At 41.0% G+C, this 18623-nt stretch overlaps 1 long non-coding RNA gene across 1 annotated transcript in view; it reads left to right on the forward strand.

Moving 5' to 3' along the window:
* LOC117814902 overlaps positions 1-18623 on the forward strand; it is a 55499-nt gene that overhangs the window by 10753 nt on the left and 26123 nt on the right. The window contains exon 2 of the long non-coding RNA XR_004631665.1: positions 13364-13455. This is a non-coding gene — a long non-coding RNA (uncharacterized LOC117814902). The remainder of the gene's footprint in view (positions 1-13363; positions 13456-18623) is intronic.

Below are 18623 nucleotides of genomic sequence, written 5' to 3' on the forward strand. Positions count from 1 at the left end.
ACGACATACTGACAAATAAAACAACAAGAAACACTAAATCTGTGACCAATCCTTCAGAAAGGTCCTGCTGCCTTTCTGGTAGAGGTCGGTTTTACTCCCCACGTCTGCAGATTTGAAGATCTAGTGGATGATTTTTATTTATCATGGATAAGTGCTAGCGCTAGCTAGCATAGCCACATAGCTACATGTTCGTAGCTGTGTACCAAGACACAAGTCGTCATACTGATAAATAAAACAACAAGAAACACTAAATCTGTGACCAATCCTTCAGGAAGGTCCTGCTACAGGCGCCTCTCCGTCAGGATCAGATTCTGGATCAGATTCAGAGGGTTGAAGTAACGTGATCTCTGAGCAGCCGTGTATATTCAGCCAACATGTAAACATTAGATCAACGTGCTGGACAGCCGAGGCACATCCACTTCCTGAGGGGGCGTGGTCAGAGAGAAAACGGAGTGTTCTGAGGAGGACTGAAGAAGAGGGTTTTTCAGGCATGCCAAAATCTGATTTCAAAGGGTTTTTTTGAGCATAAACTTTAAAGACATGTTTTGGGGACCTCTTAGACCAATATATATTGATGAAAAAAGCGTGATATGTCACCTTTAAAGGTACAGTTTGTAGTAATTAGCGGTATTTAGCAGAAAAGACTCAGCTAGGAATATGATGTCTTTATAGGTATGTTTTTAAATTGGTTTATAATCACCTGTGTACCACAGAGCTAATAGACTGTATAAATAATGGACGTAGTATCCGTGACGTCACCCATCTGTTTCTGAAGGTCTGTTTTGGCAGAGGCAGCCATATTTGAAATGTTGAACTCAACATGACTGCTGTCGAGCGAGTGTGACGTAAAGAGGCGGGCTTTGAGCCTCCTCGCCAACAGCTACAGTGTTCCTGCCTGTCAATCAAGTCAGCTGTGCCTCTCATAATGGAAAACTCGTAATCATGATATCTTCAAAATTGCCACGTAAAGATCAGCTTTTTTTAATTTGTGTGTTTGTGGTTTCCGTTACTTCTGGAGCCAGCCTCAAGAGGACACTTGAGGAACTGCAGTTTTTGACACTTATGCATTGGCATCAACTCTGGAGCTTGCCGCTTGCACAGAATGACCAAACAAGTCACATACGTGTTTTTATATTCAGTGAGTGGCTGTCCAACATGCACAGGTTGGACGTTGAGGAAGAAGAGAGTAGTATTTAGCAGCAAAATAATTCGTATTGATAGAGGTTTTTGGCAAAAGGAGGATCATACTTATCATGCATCAAAGCAGCTTCTTGTCCTTGAAGGCCATTGTCGCTTCACCAGTCAGAGAGTTGAGCCATGGAGTGTTTCAATTCAAAATCTGACCGCTAGGCATCACTAAATAATCAAATTTCTACACACTGTACCTTTAAGTAAGTAGGAACTGTATGATTAAGAATGATTAGATATAAAAAGGAAGTCTCTGCTCAAAAAAGGGAGTCTCTGACTGAGAATTGGGTCTGAAGAAGGTGTGAAGGGAAGACCAGTCCTTCTATTTGCCCCTCACGTGTTGGCCTTGTTAAATGTGTGAAAGTGTCGCCTGGCATGCAGCCACCTGCCCTAATCTAACATTTTACACCCGTGCTGAAGCTGTCGGCTTGCACTGGACCTGGAACATGTGTGCTTTTTTAATTCATGACTATCTGATCCTGATTTAATTTGATTTTGCAATATAGAACCTCCACCACCGATTAATCACTGTGAGTATTATTTCAGAGAACATTGGATTAATTATGATAAATAAAAACACCTGGTGTTCGGACATTTTATCAGCTCCTGTCTGCGTTAAGACGTTCTCAAATTACCAGTCATGTAATTTAAAGGGACCAGTGTTCTGCAGGACTGTAAGATTCTATCAAGGGCACAGTGACGCAAAAATACACTGACTACCAACTCACAAGTTAATCTGTTGGTGTAGCATCATCTTTAGTTTGTGTTTGGTGTCATATAAACGTTAGCAAGCTGTCACACTGTGCAAATGCTCCTGTAAGAACATGTGATCCATTCTTCAGGAAGAGCAGAACAGATCACTCGCACACGGTAAAGGACGACCAATCAGAGACATGATATCCAATCACACACTCGTATTGAGGATGGCTGCAGCTCATCTCTCTCTCCATCTCCTCCTCATGCAACACTCCGGCCATCTTGAGACCACCTTGAGCTCTCACTGAAATAACCGCAGCGCAGGTTCTGTGTTCAAACTCTTGAGATGACGTAAACATTACGTTGTCCTCTGACCTCCTGTGGCTGTGTAAGAGAAGTCTATTATCATCTGTTGTGGGGTGTTATGGAGGAGCTGAAGTGTTGGAGTACAACACTTGAGTCAAAAATAGTTTGTCTCTAATCAACACCGCTGCTGCCTTTTAATAATCAACCTTTTTTTTCCTGACTGACGTGAACCTCCTCAAAAATGTATTTACGTGTTGAAACAAGACAGACCTCAAGCTCTGTGATTGGTCCACTGGGAAGCATCATATTTCATGCATTTATACATGAGTTGCTGTACATCAATTGTACATTACCATACATATATTTCTTCTCCTCCGAAATGTCCTGCCTTTTTCTTCTTCATGATGATTGCTGCATGATCAATGGCAACTTTGAGCAGCTCCAGTTTAATATAATGTGCTCAGAGTCGCCTGTGCCCCCTCTGGAGCTAGCAAGAAACGTAGCAGGACAAGAAGGAGGCGATCTGATAACCATAGAAATCACACTGCCTACAAGCGTTTAAGCAGAGTATTGCAGAGCATTGTGTATAGGGATGCACCAATCCCACTTTTTAGGTCCAGATACCGATATCAATACCTGGGATTTGGTATCTGCCGATGCTGATAGTAGCCGATCCGATCCTGGTATTGATTTGACAATTTATATTCCTTAATGTGAGGATAGAATCATGCTTTGGCAACTTCAGGCTTTTCTGACTCTGTCGGAACAATTAAATCCAATAAGCTGACCGTTTTTTCACACTTTGAATCCATTTATAGAAGGTTTCTTGCTTCTTTGCAGTAAGCTACAGCTGACCTTCCTCCTTGGGCTCCCATCATATTTTTCAGCGCGACTGCCATCCGTCGAAACATTACCGCTGCAAATGTTCCTGGGGAGTTGTTAGCAAAAGAAGCATGCACCTAAGCTGCAGAGCCTCCTCCATCATGCTCCACCAGGTTAAAAAACACACGGCCGGCGCTGACGACGTAGGAGACGCACATGGCTGTTGTAAACACAGAAAAACATAGATTTGAGATGAATAGATCTGCCATATAGATCGGCACTATATATCGGCCCTTTGTCACCGATATCCGGTCTAGCTTTTTGAGTCCGATCTAGCCGATATCTGATACCAGGATCGGATCGGTGCATCCCTAATTGTGTATGCTATCATAGACTGTATAAGTGATGAATGTAGTATCCGTGACGTCACCCATCTATTCCTGAGCGCTGTTTTGAAGCCAATCGTCGGCGGCAGCCATATTGGAAACGCACTCATCCAAAAAAGTGTGACGTAAAGAGGCAGGGTTTGAGCCTCCTAGCCAACAGCTATGTGTTCCTGCCTGTCGGTCAAGTCAGTCATGTCCTTATTTGGGCAAAAACTTGTAATCTTAATATCTTCTGAATTAGCTACGTAGAACCAAGCCGTTTTTTGAACCAGGCTGTAAACATGTTTATTTATGCTGCAAAGATCGTCTTCTTTGAATTGGTGTGTATGTGGTTTCCGGTGTTTCTGCAGCCAGCCTCAAGCGGATGCTCAATGAATTGCAGTTTATAGCACTTCCACATGTGCTTCATATTTCGAGACCGGAGGTTGCCGCTTGGTTCAGATTCACCTGGATATCCAGGCACAAGGACAGCTCAGCTCAGCACTACATCTGTAAAGTAGTATATTAGTCTAAGAAGAGACCAACTTCTTCCTCCATCTTTCTCCTGCCCTGGCCTCTTGCTCTGCCCTGAGGTGGAGACATGATTTGACATTGTGACATCCACAGCCAGACATTAAAGGGAGAGAAGAGCTGGAGGGAGGGCAGGGCGGTGGATAAGGGGAAGTCAGCTTTTATCATGAGAGTCTGTCTCCATCTTTCCTCCCCACCTCCACCCTGCAGGGTCAAGGCCTCACATGCGGAGGGCAGGACGCTCGTGCATGTTAGAGAGACGCTGTATCAACCGCGTTTGCCAACAGGTCCAAGTCCAAAGCTGCTATGAGCATGAAATACCTGAACATGAACTGTGGAGGAATGCAATGTGTGTGCTTGTCTTTTCAAGTTGCAGTTGAAGAAGAAACAGCTTTGACTTTGAGTTAAGGATGTTTTTGTTTCACTTGACTTTCTTTGAAAAGAAAAAATTCACCCCCGTACAGTGTGAGCTGATAGAGAAATGTATTTATTTAGACCCAAGCTGTTTTTTGAACCAGGCTGTAAACATGTTTGTTAATGCTGCAAAGATCGTCTTCTTTGTATTGGCGTCTATGTAGTTTCCGGTGTTTCTGCAGCCAGCCTCAAGTGGATTCTTGATGAATTGCAGTTTATAACACTTCCACATCGGCTTCATATTTTGAGACTGGAGGTTGCAGCTTGACAAGTTTGTAGTGCTCATGATTGAATCGGCCACTACGGCTTCAGGCTGGTTTATACTTCTGCGTTGGCCCTACGCAGCAGTGGCTGACCAAGCGAGCCGGATACAGCCATGGTGGTGAGGCTTTCAGCAGTGTGACTGCCCCCTGGTGGCTGGCTGCAGTATAGGTAAAACAATCCGTCTCCCCCATTCATTTGAATGGGGGAGCAGTCACACTTTAAAAAATAAATACATGTGGTACGAATGTTTCTCACATCTGTATGCTGTGGTTATATGTAGTTAGTATTTGACTGTTTTGTGTTCAAGGCCTCTTTTTCCTGAAAAGTTTCTTTTTCGTTAGTTATTAGAGATTAAAAAACAGGATTTTACTTCAAAGGACCCACAGCGTCTTGTGACGCTGCGCTGTAGGGCGGAGCTTATTACAGTGGCTTCACAGGCTCTGGCTGCACAATGGCGGCGGCCAGGAGCGGGATTTTTTGGCTTCAGAACTGTACAACGGGAAGAGGCGGAGCAACGCTGTCCATTTTTATTTACAGTCTATGTGGCCGACACAGACGTGAGCACCACATACTTGTGCGTCGATGAGTCTCTGTCGCACAGCAATACTCCCGGAAACCTTTTAGGGCAGTGTCATCTCTCTGATAGTCAGGTCGCCTGTTTTTGGCCCGCTACGTTTTCTGCATGCTTTTTCACAGTGTCTGTAAACGTATAATGTTAATATAGAGCTAAAACATGTTGCTGTTTATCACACAGCAATGATTACAGGGAAAAATAGAATGGAGACATCAGAGGAGAACCTAGGCCGAAGCATGGGTACGGGGGGGTACACAGAACTATGGTATAAGCTACAGTGTCGATCCTACCCAGAAGTATAAACCAGGCTTTAGAGTCAGTGTAGAAGAAACCAGGTTTTAGGTCTAAGGATTTGATATGAGCAAAATGTGGTGGGTCATTCATTTTGGGCCTCAAGTACGTCATCAGGCTGTTTGGGTGTCTTAGTGCCTCTGATCTACCTGTTGAGAAAAGACACATAAAGCCTTCTTTCTGTTTACTGAACACTAAAACAAGTAAAACTTCCTAGATTACTGCGCGCAGTCAACAGTGAAGAGAACAAGCGTCAAAAGATTATGCAAGATAAAGTATCTAGGAAAAAGACAAATAGAGCCATGTTGTGTGTGTGACAGAACCACTTTGTCATCCTCTTATATCACCGCCGTTCTGTTGGAGGATTCAGCGTTCACGCTTGTGGCTGCGATGTACAGCAAAATAGGTTAAGATGAATCATCGATGTACATTTCTTGGATGAGCGGCTCCCTCATAATGCGTCTTCAGCCCAGATGAACAAAAACATCACTGAGCTCAGGAGAGTAAAAATAACTCAAAGCAATGATGAAGAGAAAGATTCAATGAATAGTCAGAAGTTAGAAGTGTATGGGAAATGTTGCGTTTCTGTTTTTTTTCTTTGCAGGAGCAGCAGAGTGCTTACATCGCTGTCTTTATCTAAAGTTTAGTCAGTTCATGTCTCAGCTGAACAAGGCAGGGACTGTCCCAAATATTTTCCAAGCAGGACAGACTGACGGACAGATGAGGGTCAAGACAGAGTGCTGAAATATAATAAAATAAATCAGCTAATTGTTGATAATAGCTTGGGCCATTTACCAAAGTAACTAATGAGAAAACAAACGTGTTTCTTGACACCCTGCATAAGAAACGATTTCCTGACGGGCACTTTTTGGGAGCTGAAGTTACACTGAAACATGGCATCTGCATTCTTCAGCAGTTCTTTGCTATAGAAAGTCAGTGACAAATGATCCAGTTGATTTCCTCTCATAAAAGAACTTGTTTCCCATTGTGAGGACGACATTAGCAGCACTTTGTACAGTTGAGGTCAAAATTATTAGCCCCCCTTGTGAAATCAGATAAAACCCTTGATTTCTCCATGAAAATGACCATTAACAACAAGTGTTTATAGTTTATGTGTTTCCAAAATAACAAAGACAAATGTTCACTATGTTTGACATGGATATTTTATTGATGCAATGAATTGAAACAAGAAAAGGTAAAAATTGCATGTCCAAAATTATTAGCCCCCTAGCCCTAAGTAGTCAATAGTGCGCCCGTTCTGAGCCACACCTGACAACAACCTCTTCAAATAGTTCTTTACAAGGTTGACACATGTCTCTGGAGGGATTTTGGCCCATTTTTCCAATGCAAATTGTTCCAGCTGGTCCAAAATACATGGTTTCTGAGCATGGACATTCACTTTGAGCACCCGCCACAGATTCTTCACAGGATTGAGATCTGGGCTCTGTACGGGCCACTCCAGGACCTTGGTTTTGGTGTCCTTTAAGAACTGTTTGACCAATTTTGACGCAAGCTTTGGATCATTGTCTTGTTGGAAGACCCAGCGCCAACCAAAGCCTAGACTAAGAGCAGAGTTCTTCACATTATCCCTCAAAATGTCAACATAACTTTCTTTTTTCATGATGCCATGCACCAGAACAAGATTTCCTGTGTCTGAGGCTGCAAAACAGCCCCACAGTAAGATGCTCCCTCCACCATGTTTAATTCTGAGGACCGTGTTCTAAGGGTTGAAGGACTCTCCCTTTCTTGGCCAAACATGAACAACATCCATATGCCCAAAAAGTTCCATCAGACCAAAGGATGGTCTCCAAAACTCATCTTTACCTTTCAAATGTTCTCGGGCAAACCTCAGTTTGGCTCTGATGTGCCGCTCTTTGAGTAAAGGGGTTCTTCTGGGACGATGGTCCTGAAGCCCACTACGATGAAGATCCCTCACAACTGTGCTCCTTCAAACATCAACTCCAGAGGAGGTCAGGTCAGCAACAATCATCTTGGAAGATGTCCGGGGCTTCTTGCTGACATCTTCAACTACTTTCCTCTCCAAAGTGTTTGAAATATTGTGTTTTCTACCACGCCTAGGTTTGTTTATAACAGAGTTTGTCTCCTTGTACTTTGCAATGATGCAACATACAGCTATTCTAGACACTGTAAAACACCTGGAAATTACAGTATAGCCTTCCCTCTTATTATGAGCCTCAATTATCTTCTTTCTGAGCTCAAGACTGATTTCCATTGTCTTAGGCATGGTTAATATGAGTAGTCTCTCTCAATAACGTGTTCTGGTGCCCTGTTTGGAGCCCCTTAAGTAAATCTCAATGCTGTTTGAATGATCAGGTGTTGCTAGGAAGCCAATTGACCAACAGATGTTGTTAGGAAACAAACTGACTGCTCAGATGTGTTTTAAAAGTAAAAATTCACAGGGGGGCTAATAATTTTGACAACCCCATTTTTCACTATATTTGATATAAAGTTATCCTAAAAATGTATTTTACATTCTAAAATGTGCCAAAGCTACTAAAGAACACTGGTGAATGATTGCTTATATCAAGTTTTATCAATGATTCAAACATTGGGCAGAATTTAAGGAAAATGTTCCAGAATTCCTGGGGGGCTAATAATTTTGACCTCAAGTGTACCTGTGTGAACTATGAAGAGAAAGCAGGAAGTACTCAGTTTAACACACCTTTACCTGTGATATACTCCCAGTGGGTAATGTGGTCCTCGACAGAGACGTGTCAGAGGATCTCTTCACCATATAGATGCTAACAGGAGTGCAGTGCTTGTGGGCTGGTATCTCTCCTACAGGTTGGATCTTATGTCACACAACAATGGTTGACATTCCTTATAACATTAACCTGAGAAACGTATTCACGACATCTGCTCTCTCTCTCGTGTTACAGAACAAAATGACAGAATCAGGTTTGTGTTATCAAGCAGCTTGTTTTTGTTGAGTGACACGCAACCTTACTCCTCCTCACGGCCTGTCTGCTATTTCACCCTGTGTGAGAAAATCTGAATCAGTCTCTCTTTTTCGAGTCGTGTTTGGAGGACAGGAAGGTTGATCAGAGCATAGAAGGACAGATTTCCCAACTGGATTTGTGTCTGGCATCTACCATGAATTAACTTGTCTTTTTGCCCTATTATGTAATCACACTGAGATGGGGTATCACAACACACATTTTTATTTTATTTTCTCATTTGAAACACTCTTTTTTTCCTTTTTAGCATAGCCTATGATGACAGGCTGTTACTTTATTAATCTGTAGAGGTTTATTTTCAATCCTACTTAAGAGTCTTTTGTGATGATCCTGGTGCAAAACAGCAACACAAATAAAGGGATTAAAAGTTTAAGTTAGATAATAAAATGCTCCTTCTATTGGTGAGAAACAACAGTTATTGCCAGATTGATTGATGGGTTGTTTTTTAAAAGCATTTTATTAAAAAAATTCAACCAATCAGGCTCAATTATCCCATCTCAAAAAGAGAGAGCAGGTTTAGACTGTACTTTTTCATATATATACCTTGTTGACCTCAATTCAAGCTAGGGTTTTTTCCCCCTTCATGTATGTTTAGATCATCTTGTTTTGAGGTTGACTAATCAAATGCCCAGACAGTGGCCTGAGCCACTTAGTGCACCCCTAGGGAATGAGGGTATTTGCTCCCGCAAGAAACTACAAAATAAACTAGAAATACTACCCCAAGTTTACTTCATTTTTTCAGTTGTACTGTTTTATAATACCTTACATTCTTTATTTAGATGTATTTTTTAATCGTATGGGTGTTTTAACCCTTAAGTTTCCTTTTGAGCAACACTGCTCCTATTGCTTTATTTATTTATTTATTTATTTATTTATTTATTTATTTATTCAGAATGACAATACTGGAATATGATTTCAAAGGCCGCTGTTACACAAGGATTATTTCCTGAAACACGTTGCACATGCACAGGTCCATGCCAAACCTGCCGGGCCTCAGCTGTAGCGCTGCTCTCCTGAGGATCCTCCTCTGCATGCACACACAACAGCAGAAAGCAGAACATTACGATTCAACATGAGACTCGCAGACGACCAGTCAGCTCGTCCAATAATGTCAACGCATTATTAATCATTAGTGATGCAGTGGAATAATGTGTTTGGAGAAAAAACATGGAGTTGGTTTCAGATTCGATCATGTCTTCTTCATGTAAAGAAACCAACTGGGAGAAAGTCATCACCCATCTGAACATCTGATCTGATATTTAGGGTGTATGTTGTGTGTGTGAATGTGTGTCTACCTGATAAATGACAGTCTATACAATGCTAAACCCAAAATGAAGCTCTAATCCGACTCATTCTGTAGTTAGGAGGAGCAGAGATGAGCCTGTTGGCAAGTCGGGGCAATTATGGGATGTTTAGCGTCTTTATGTGGTGAAATTGCTCTGTAGCCTCCAGACAAACAAAATTGGCTCAATCTAGTCTTTGGGTTTACTTTCTGTTAAAACACAATTAAAGATAAACCCATAATAATATGTTTGAATTTTACTTTCTGATGTTACAGAGCGGATAACATTACAGAGGGAGCAGCCAAAGAAGTGTCAGAACGGATAATTGCTGGTAGAAAGGAGAAGAGATGAGGACAAGTAGAGCACATATGGTATGATCCAACATGAATAAAAACAACTCTTCCACACTATAGATGTTGTATGGATATGCCTTTCTTTTGCCTGAAGGAAAGGCAACAATATGTTACAATACTGACTGATGTTTACTGTTTGTAAGATATAGGGGACTGTACCATATAGTAAGTTAAACCCACATAGATAAGGTTCGAACAGTACCAAAAAACTGATTTAAAGCTCCTGTGAGGAGTTTTTGGCCAGCTGTGAAACAAACTCAAATTAACAATGAAGTCTATTCTATTTTATTTATTTATTTATTAGTTTATTTGACAGGGGCCATGCAAAACAAAAACTGTCAAGCCAGAGTTAGCTATAAGCTAATTTTCATCTGTGGTCCCTGGGCAGGAAGATGTTAACAAATGTACAATACAAACGATAAAAAACATACTAGCATTTAAAACAATACATAGACTACACAACACAGTCCATCACTAATAACGACACATTTAAAATTACATTTCATTGTCTCTAATTTGATACATTCAGATGAGCACATGATTGTTTTTCCCTGAGCCATAATTTTAGTGTACTTTTAAAAACACTGAGGCTTGTACAGTCACTAATGTGAGCTGGGATTGAGTTCCATTTTCCTGCTGCTCTGACTGAAAATGCAGACTGTCCAAATGCAGTCTTCCTACGTTTAGCTGAACAGTCTCCTCTTGCTGATGCCCTGGTTCCTGAAAAAGCAAAAGAGACCATCAATGAGAAGATTATCTATTTCTATTGAATTGTTTTGAATGTCTGAAACCACTGGAGGGGATAGGTATCAGACCACGTGATAATTGCACGCTGCTGATACCGCTTAAATGTACTACTATCCGTCTCACCACCATCATCTATCACTCTTTATCTCCCTCAATCCTATATTTTTTTTTTATACTTTATTTTGTCAATATTATTCATACATAAGATACATTTTTTTATAGGTTCAAACCACTTTAACACAATGTTTTTGTTTTTTTTTCAACTTTTGTTAAGCTCCACCTTAATGAGAAAATAAATTATGAACAACAAAAAATAATGAATAATAATAATAAAACTAAAATAATTGTAAGAGTATGGGATGCTTATAAGAACAGGTGTGACTATAGATATCACCAAACATAGTATATATTCATACACATTCACATAATTATATGCATCTATAAATTCATGTACCACTTCTTCAAAGTTAGATGTCATTATCATCATCATCTTCATCAGCATAGAAAACAAAAATAAACAGGGGCTTTGAAATTTCATATACTAATATAGGCCTCCTATTCATGTCCACACATGGCCTCCTCTGGCTCCATCAGACCAACATGGCGGTGGCCATGATACCAAACACAAGGCTTCAAAAAAAGCAATCCACATACAGGCATGTGACATCACGCTGGCAACATCCACTTCCCCTTTACAGTCTCTGAACACCACCCAGTCTTTCTGCCAGCCGAGTCCATGAAGATGTACAGTAAGCAATGACGGCTCCAGGAAGGCAAAGAAAGTCATAGAAAAGGCCCCGTAATCCTGACGGTGCCGATGCTTCCCCGAACCCAAAAGTCCTGCTAGAGAAAAAGACATCAGAAGCAGCCGTTGAACTTGAGCCGCGGGATAGATATTCTCAGCAGTCAATAGGCTATTATGTGTCTATAAGATAAGGTTAATGCCCCAGAGAGCGCAGGAAGCAGCTCCTCACCGTGCGCCTCACAAAAGGTCAAACATATTCACCGTCTCCTCTCTGAAATTTTATTCACACAGGGGGCAACCCCCCCCCCCACGGGTTTGATGGGACTTGGCACCGTGGCCTCATCTTGGCTTACGTAAGCTTTTGAAACAGATTTAGCTGCTGCGACTGTAAGAGGGCCCAGGGGGGAATGTGTGGGTATGAACACTTGAACACTCTCCCACCACATTCAGTGCTTCCTTTCAATGTGTAAGGAATGAGCTTAGTGGTCACAGACCGGGATGAATGAGCTCCTCAAAACCCACTGAACACTATTACACTACAGGGGGGAAAGCACACACATAGGTGAAGGGAGTGGGTTCTTCATGTTGTCTCACAAACAAATAATGTTCTCTTAATGTGGTCAACCAAAATGTTTCTCTAAGTCGGGTCAGACATGGGGGTTTCAAAAGCCTGACTGATTTTAAAAAAGTGGTTTGAAATGCAGACACATCAAAATTGTATTCCTCTTCTTTCTAATCTATCCTCTAACTCCAGTATCTCTAATATTGGCTCATCATAACTCACTTCAGGTTACCATGAAGATTATTGTGTGCACCAGTTAGAGCATATTCCACCTCACGTGATCTCAGGTGATGTCCAGACGTCTGTTCAAATGATCTAGAGCTGAAAACCAAACTTCACAACAAGTCTGGTGAAAAATGTTGCTTAGAATCATGTTAATACAGCTTCCCTATTATTCAGGTAGTTGAATCATTTTACACCACTGAAGGTTTGAGTTGCAAGAATCCGGCATACTATCCAACTTGCACATAAAAGAGTTTGATTGCAACGTCTCGGTGCTAGACCTTCATCAGGCAAACATTTTGAACAGAGAGGCAGAACAACCTAAAAAGGGTGTGGCTACCAGTCATGGCCTAATCAGTGTCACAACATCAGGTGTGGGCAAATCAATGAAATAGAAGAAAGGGGATGAGCCTTCAATGAATGTAAACAAGCAATCAAGCAAGAAATTGTAAATTAAACAATTTTAAAAACAAAAGTTTTATCAATAAATCAAAAGTAGAAAGTAGCAACTTAATAACTTGTCACCCAAACTAGTAAAATAGCATGTTAGCTACCGTACAACCCAGAAAATGTGGATCTTTGATGCCCCAAAATGTGTCTCCATCAGTCTGCAGGGTTGTGTGGACATTAAAGAATGTAAGAAACTGAACTTTTTGAACATTGTATTTTTCATCTAGAGACACATATTGCCTGGAAGTAATGTAGTCCAACTAACAGCTTTTATAAAATATCAAAACCTGCCACAAAATCATGCGTTTGAGGCTGAAACAATCACAAAAAGGCCCATGTGCTCCATCTTAATTTCTCATCCCTTTCCTCTGCTATTTTTTGTTAGCTAACCAGCTGTGAAAGTACTTTGATGAATGCCTGTATACAAATTTCAAAATCAGAAAATGAGATGTTTTTGATTTTTAGGGACATCTTCAATGAGTCTGGGAGTGTTCAAGACATTTAAGGATTTAAAATACTCTGTGTCCAACATCTGTGCCTACAAAGGTGCTAAACCAGATTTCTCTCTACAGTGTCAGATGGAACATATGGGGTGTGACGAGGCCCAAAACTCCCAAAGCCTGAGCCCGGCTCTACACAGAAAGTCCCTCTGAAGCAAATAAAGGTTTGTGGAATTTTATACAGGAATCTTTGTCACTGAAAGCACAGTTAAGATAACCAAAACAAGCTAATGATTAGCCAGAGTGATGGCCAAAGGTAAATACTTTCAGTCTGTGGAATGTGAGGTATGCATAAACCGCTACTAGATGAGTTACCAGAAACCTAAAGTGAGGAGTGAGAGATTAGACGCCCTTATTTGGAGTCAACTGTTCCTCCTTGTCAACACCTGAGAGACCGGTAATGGTCTTTTAACTGGTGGGCACAAAGTCAAACAATGCTACTGAGAACAGCAGAGACACAGCACAGTGTTAGGATTGCATTGAGATATTCATTTTGCTTGTTAAAACTGATAGTCCAATCATTGTACCGCTTATCTTGCTCAGGGTCAGAGGCAGGAGTCAGCACATGCTGTAATTGGGTGAGAAGCACAACTGATAGTGTTCACGTCAAAGTCACATCAGGTTTCAAATGAAAGAGAGGACGAGAACACAAGCAAGAGTTCACAGTTTATTAAAATATGAATAAGAGACATACATGATTGGAAATTGTGATTTAGTCAAATAATTATGGCAAGCAATGAAATGTTAAGAACTAATCCCTGGAAAGCATGGTGGATTTATAACTGAGGACAAAACTAGAGATGTTGCATGACAAACAGGCAGAACAAGAATCTTATGAGCATCCAGTATAAGTAGAAATACAGTCAGGCTGAATGTAATGTCTGTCTCACTGAAGAGTAAAAGAAATGCAGCAAAAAAGCTGAAAGTCAGGAGCTCCACCTGCTTCTGTAACACTGCAGACCTATCTGAGGAATCTTAAAGTTTACGTCTTAGCTGTCCATCATGCAGGTCAAACATTAAAAGCTTAAAAGCCCATGAAGAGAAAACCACCCAGACGTCTTAATGGAACAGAGTTTGATGCACAGAGTAACAAACAATCCCTGTAGCTGTGTTGTCTTTCTGGATCAGAGCGGCTTTGCAGTGATCCTTGAAAAGCTCCACTTTTGTAAGAGGTCAACCCTTCAGGTAACAAGCTGCTGCTGCTGAGGCTCTGTGTGTGGAGAAAGTGGACCAGTGTTATTAAACTGAACAAAGACAGCTGCAAACCTTTAGTTTCATTTCATTTGGACACAGATTTGTTGAAATCATTTTCACTGGAGAAATAGTGTCTCTAAAATATGTTGAAAATATGACTAGTTGAAGCTGTAAGCAGTATTGAACACAAGCCCTCCCACTTTTGTGCACATCAGGTGTGTTGCAGTCGAAACAGGTCACACAGGACTTCCACCAGATCCGTGTCTGGTCCGTCTCCGATGCTCCCTCATCCCTCAACATCCACCGGTTGCATTTTCGGAACGCAGCAGGGAGTAAGACCACCGAACAGCTGGAGTCATGTGACCAAGGTTTTACTGTGGCAATCACTGAATCAAGGATTCTCCTCCTCTCCTCATCCATGTTGTTTTTATCAGCCTCTGAAAACCTCTGACCTGTTGCCTCCAGGCCTGCCTCCGCCCAAAGTGACATTTTGTTTTCATAGTTAAGTTTAAAACACAGAGGGTTTTATTCTGAAAATCAGCTGGATATTTTAATTTTGTTTTGGTGTCTGAATTCTTGTCCCACTCCATCTGCTCTGTTGAGATTCATGCGTTGTGCTATAGCATCCAGCAAAAATAGAAGTCTTGTGTATCTGATCCATTGCGTTCTGACCTGCCGGATCAGAGACGCAGCTGGAACGCAAGATCCAGTGGAAGTTAACACATTGACTAGAATAGAAACCTATCAGATCCAGTGCTGTGATGGATCGGAGACAGACCGGGATGTGGATCTGGTAGAATTTGACCGTCAGAATCATCAGGTGTTTTTTTGACACAGCACCACAGAGGAGCATGCCATTTACTGTGCCCAGTAGAAGCAAACAATCACTAGTTGTGCGTTTTGTTGCTGAACATGAAGTCTGGGCAACACTGAATACATTTCAGATATAAGAGGGTTTCTTTTGGCATAAACAGACCCTCAAAAATCCAACTTGTGCCGTCAAAGACATACAAATCCTACTAATTAATTCCTTTTATTCCAATAATCATAAAATTGTAGCTTAAACAACACCAAAAGTGGATAAATCATCAGAAGTAAAAGTGATTTATAGAAATTCTTCAAATAATCTAACATGTGTAATACCTGTATTTGAATTTGGGTATTTCAGTCTTCAGCAGTGTATCACAGCTTTAAAGGTTTTACCTCATCCTTGTTATTCAGTGATTTCGAAGCACGAGTTCTTACTCAGTAATACCTCCAAGGACTGTGACAGCGTGTTATAAAACACTGATGTGTGTTATCTGGGGAACATAAGGCTGTGTTATGTGACCATAATCACAGAGCTGTAGATGGAGTGGGACCTTGAAGACTGTAGAGATGTACCTGCTGTAAGCGGTGGACGTCACTCTTTGTGATGATTCATAGAGACACTCTGCTCAGAGAGAGATCAGAGGGAGCGTGAATCACAGCTGCAGTCACTGTCATCAGCACAGCGTGGGGTCAAATCACACAGCCGTTTGTCTGGATCATACAGATTCAAGGTCATTGTAATGACATTGTGCTCCCATAGCACTGATTTCTTCTTGTTAATCTGCTATTCATTTCACTCACTAGTCCTCAGAAGGTTTCAGAATGGACTGTGGGACCAATCAGAGATCTGTATTCAGCATCAACACTTGAAGTTTACCAGCACAAGACAGCAGTTATCTTAAATTCATTTTTTTCTATCAACAATGGACTCAATCAGTGATGAGTGAAAGTGAAAAGACTCCACACAAACACAAAAATATGACCCCACACGGTTATTTTTTCGTCTTTTAGCACATTGTCTCTAATGACACCAAGCTTGGATGGCACTGTAAACTAATGGCTCAGCATTCATTTTCATGCAGACAGTGATTAAGTGCATTTAGCAGCTAGAAAGTCAGACATCTTCTTCTTCAAGGATTGGTGAAGATCAAAACAGAGCCAAAAGGAGAGTTAAGCAGAAAGTCCACATAGGATTTTTGTTTTGACCCCAAATTTACCCCCTAGTATTATTTCCAAAAACAGGGACTTGGCGATGGCAGCTAACACATCCAAAAACTTGCATGTCCATATTTGACCAAGCTTGAAATCCATCAGCTATTTTCTGACACAAAGACAGCCTCTGGGAGCAATGAGCAACTTGTAGCCTCTGGTGTAGCAAGTGGTTAGCAATTCAGTACTCGTGGTCAAGGTTTCTTTCTTCTCTGTGCTTCTATTTTCACTAGATAAAGTATCATCTTGAAAAGTTCAAGTGGAGTCAGAGTTGAGAGACGTCATCAAAGAGCAGACTGCTGTAAGTGCGTAGATATCTGTTTATAGATATGAATTGAAGCTGAGTCATTGTCAGATGACATTTAGTGGGTTTCAGGATTTTTTCCTTTTTTTAAAGTTATATTTTTGGGGCTTTTGCACCTAGAAAGGAGTGGACAGTGGATAGAGCTGGAAACTGGGAGAGAGAGTGGGGGAATGACATGCGGGAAAGGGGCCGCAGGCTAGAGTCGAACCCAGGCCAACCGCTACATGGCTGCGCAATTTAACCATTAGGCCAAATCCGCCCAGGTTTCAGGATTATATTCAGTGGATCATGATCTCTTCCTTTGCTCTTCACATGACTGTTTTCCTGCAAACAAAAAAACTTGACAAATAGATGATTGTACTTATCATGCATCACAGGAGTTTCTTGTCCTCTAAGGCCACCGTCACTTCACCAATAGTCGTATTTCTGCGCACTGTACCTTTAAGACTTTGCCAAACCGTACGGGCATTGGCCAGTTTTTTCAGATACCCACTGATGTCCAACAATATCTTTTAAATGTGATTCTACTTGTTTGATTTTTATTTTAACTACAAAAGTATTTTATAAATGAAGAGAAAGTCCTTTGGAAATTAACTCTGTTATGTAATCCAGTCTAAGGGTCACAACATAACACATCAAGTGCACTCACTTCAATCACAGCTCTGGCAACCATGATGATCAAAAATGATTATCATATTATCTATAATTTTCTATCAGTTTTCAAAGCATGTTTACCACAATGTATTCATCAAACAGCTAAATTATTCTCTTTACATGTGGTCCATTAAGGACTCATCAGAGGCTCTCCGTGACAGCTGCTGATGATCATGTTTACTGAGAGCTCAGTGACGCAGGTCCACGTTGTGTTGAAATCTCAGCTGTAATGAACACTGGCTGATCTGGAGTAGCCTTTTATGATGAGGTGAGGACGATGGATCCTGTAGAAAATTCACCATATTTCCCACAGTGACAATTTCGCATCATTTGAGCGCTGAGATGCTGTTGGTGGCCGCTCTCACGCTGAAGCTGAATATCTGAATATGTTTACATCTCAAACAGCACTTATGTGACACCAGCTTCAAATTCAGAAATGATTTCTGAGTCTGTAAAGAAAAAAAATTCAGATTTATTCAAAGAATATGACGGGCAATATTTGTCTCATTTTAATTTTTAAAGATGGCTACAAAAGATAAAACAAACAATTTCTTGTACCGCTATTGTTCAAATTCTAATACATGTTCCTCTATTATGATGAGAACATGTAGCGTAGTTTATTTTGCATGAATTAAAGGAACACCTTTTTAAACACCTCGATAGTGCCCAGATGTGTATTAATCCACCTCTTAAAGTAGTCCCCAAAATTATGCTTGCTTCTTGCTACAGTGCCTGGCCCTTTAAGTAAACTAATTGGCCTTTTGTCAAGTGAAACTTAATTTATGTGACCATTCATCTGTTTTTACAGACACACACGAAAAGTGAGAGACAGCTCATCTGAGTCTTTTCATGGAATTTTCAAGCAGTGAAAGAAATGCAAGCCAAAACCAGCCTTATCCTTTAAATGCATAGTTTCAACCAATTAAAAATCCTAACCTTTTCTATTTTGTTAGCTTTAAGTTTATTGCTGCGCTGAAACGTATGCCAGCATTCAAAGGAAAATATGAATGCAGCCATTGTTGCGCAACTGCTTGAGCGGCACTTTCTCTCAGTGACAGATTTATGGAGCTGCTTTATAAACTTGTTGGAAATCATTCAGGAGCCGCTTTTGAAACCTGACGGCAGAGTGTGTGTGTGTGTGAGAGTGTGAGAGTGAGGGTG

Source organism: Notolabrus celidotus, chromosome 6 (assembly GCF_009762535.1).
Source record: "Notolabrus celidotus isolate fNotCel1 chromosome 6, fNotCel1.pri, whole genome shotgun sequence".
Classification (NCBI taxonomy): domain Eukaryota; kingdom Metazoa; phylum Chordata; class Actinopteri; order Labriformes; family Labridae; genus Notolabrus; species Notolabrus celidotus.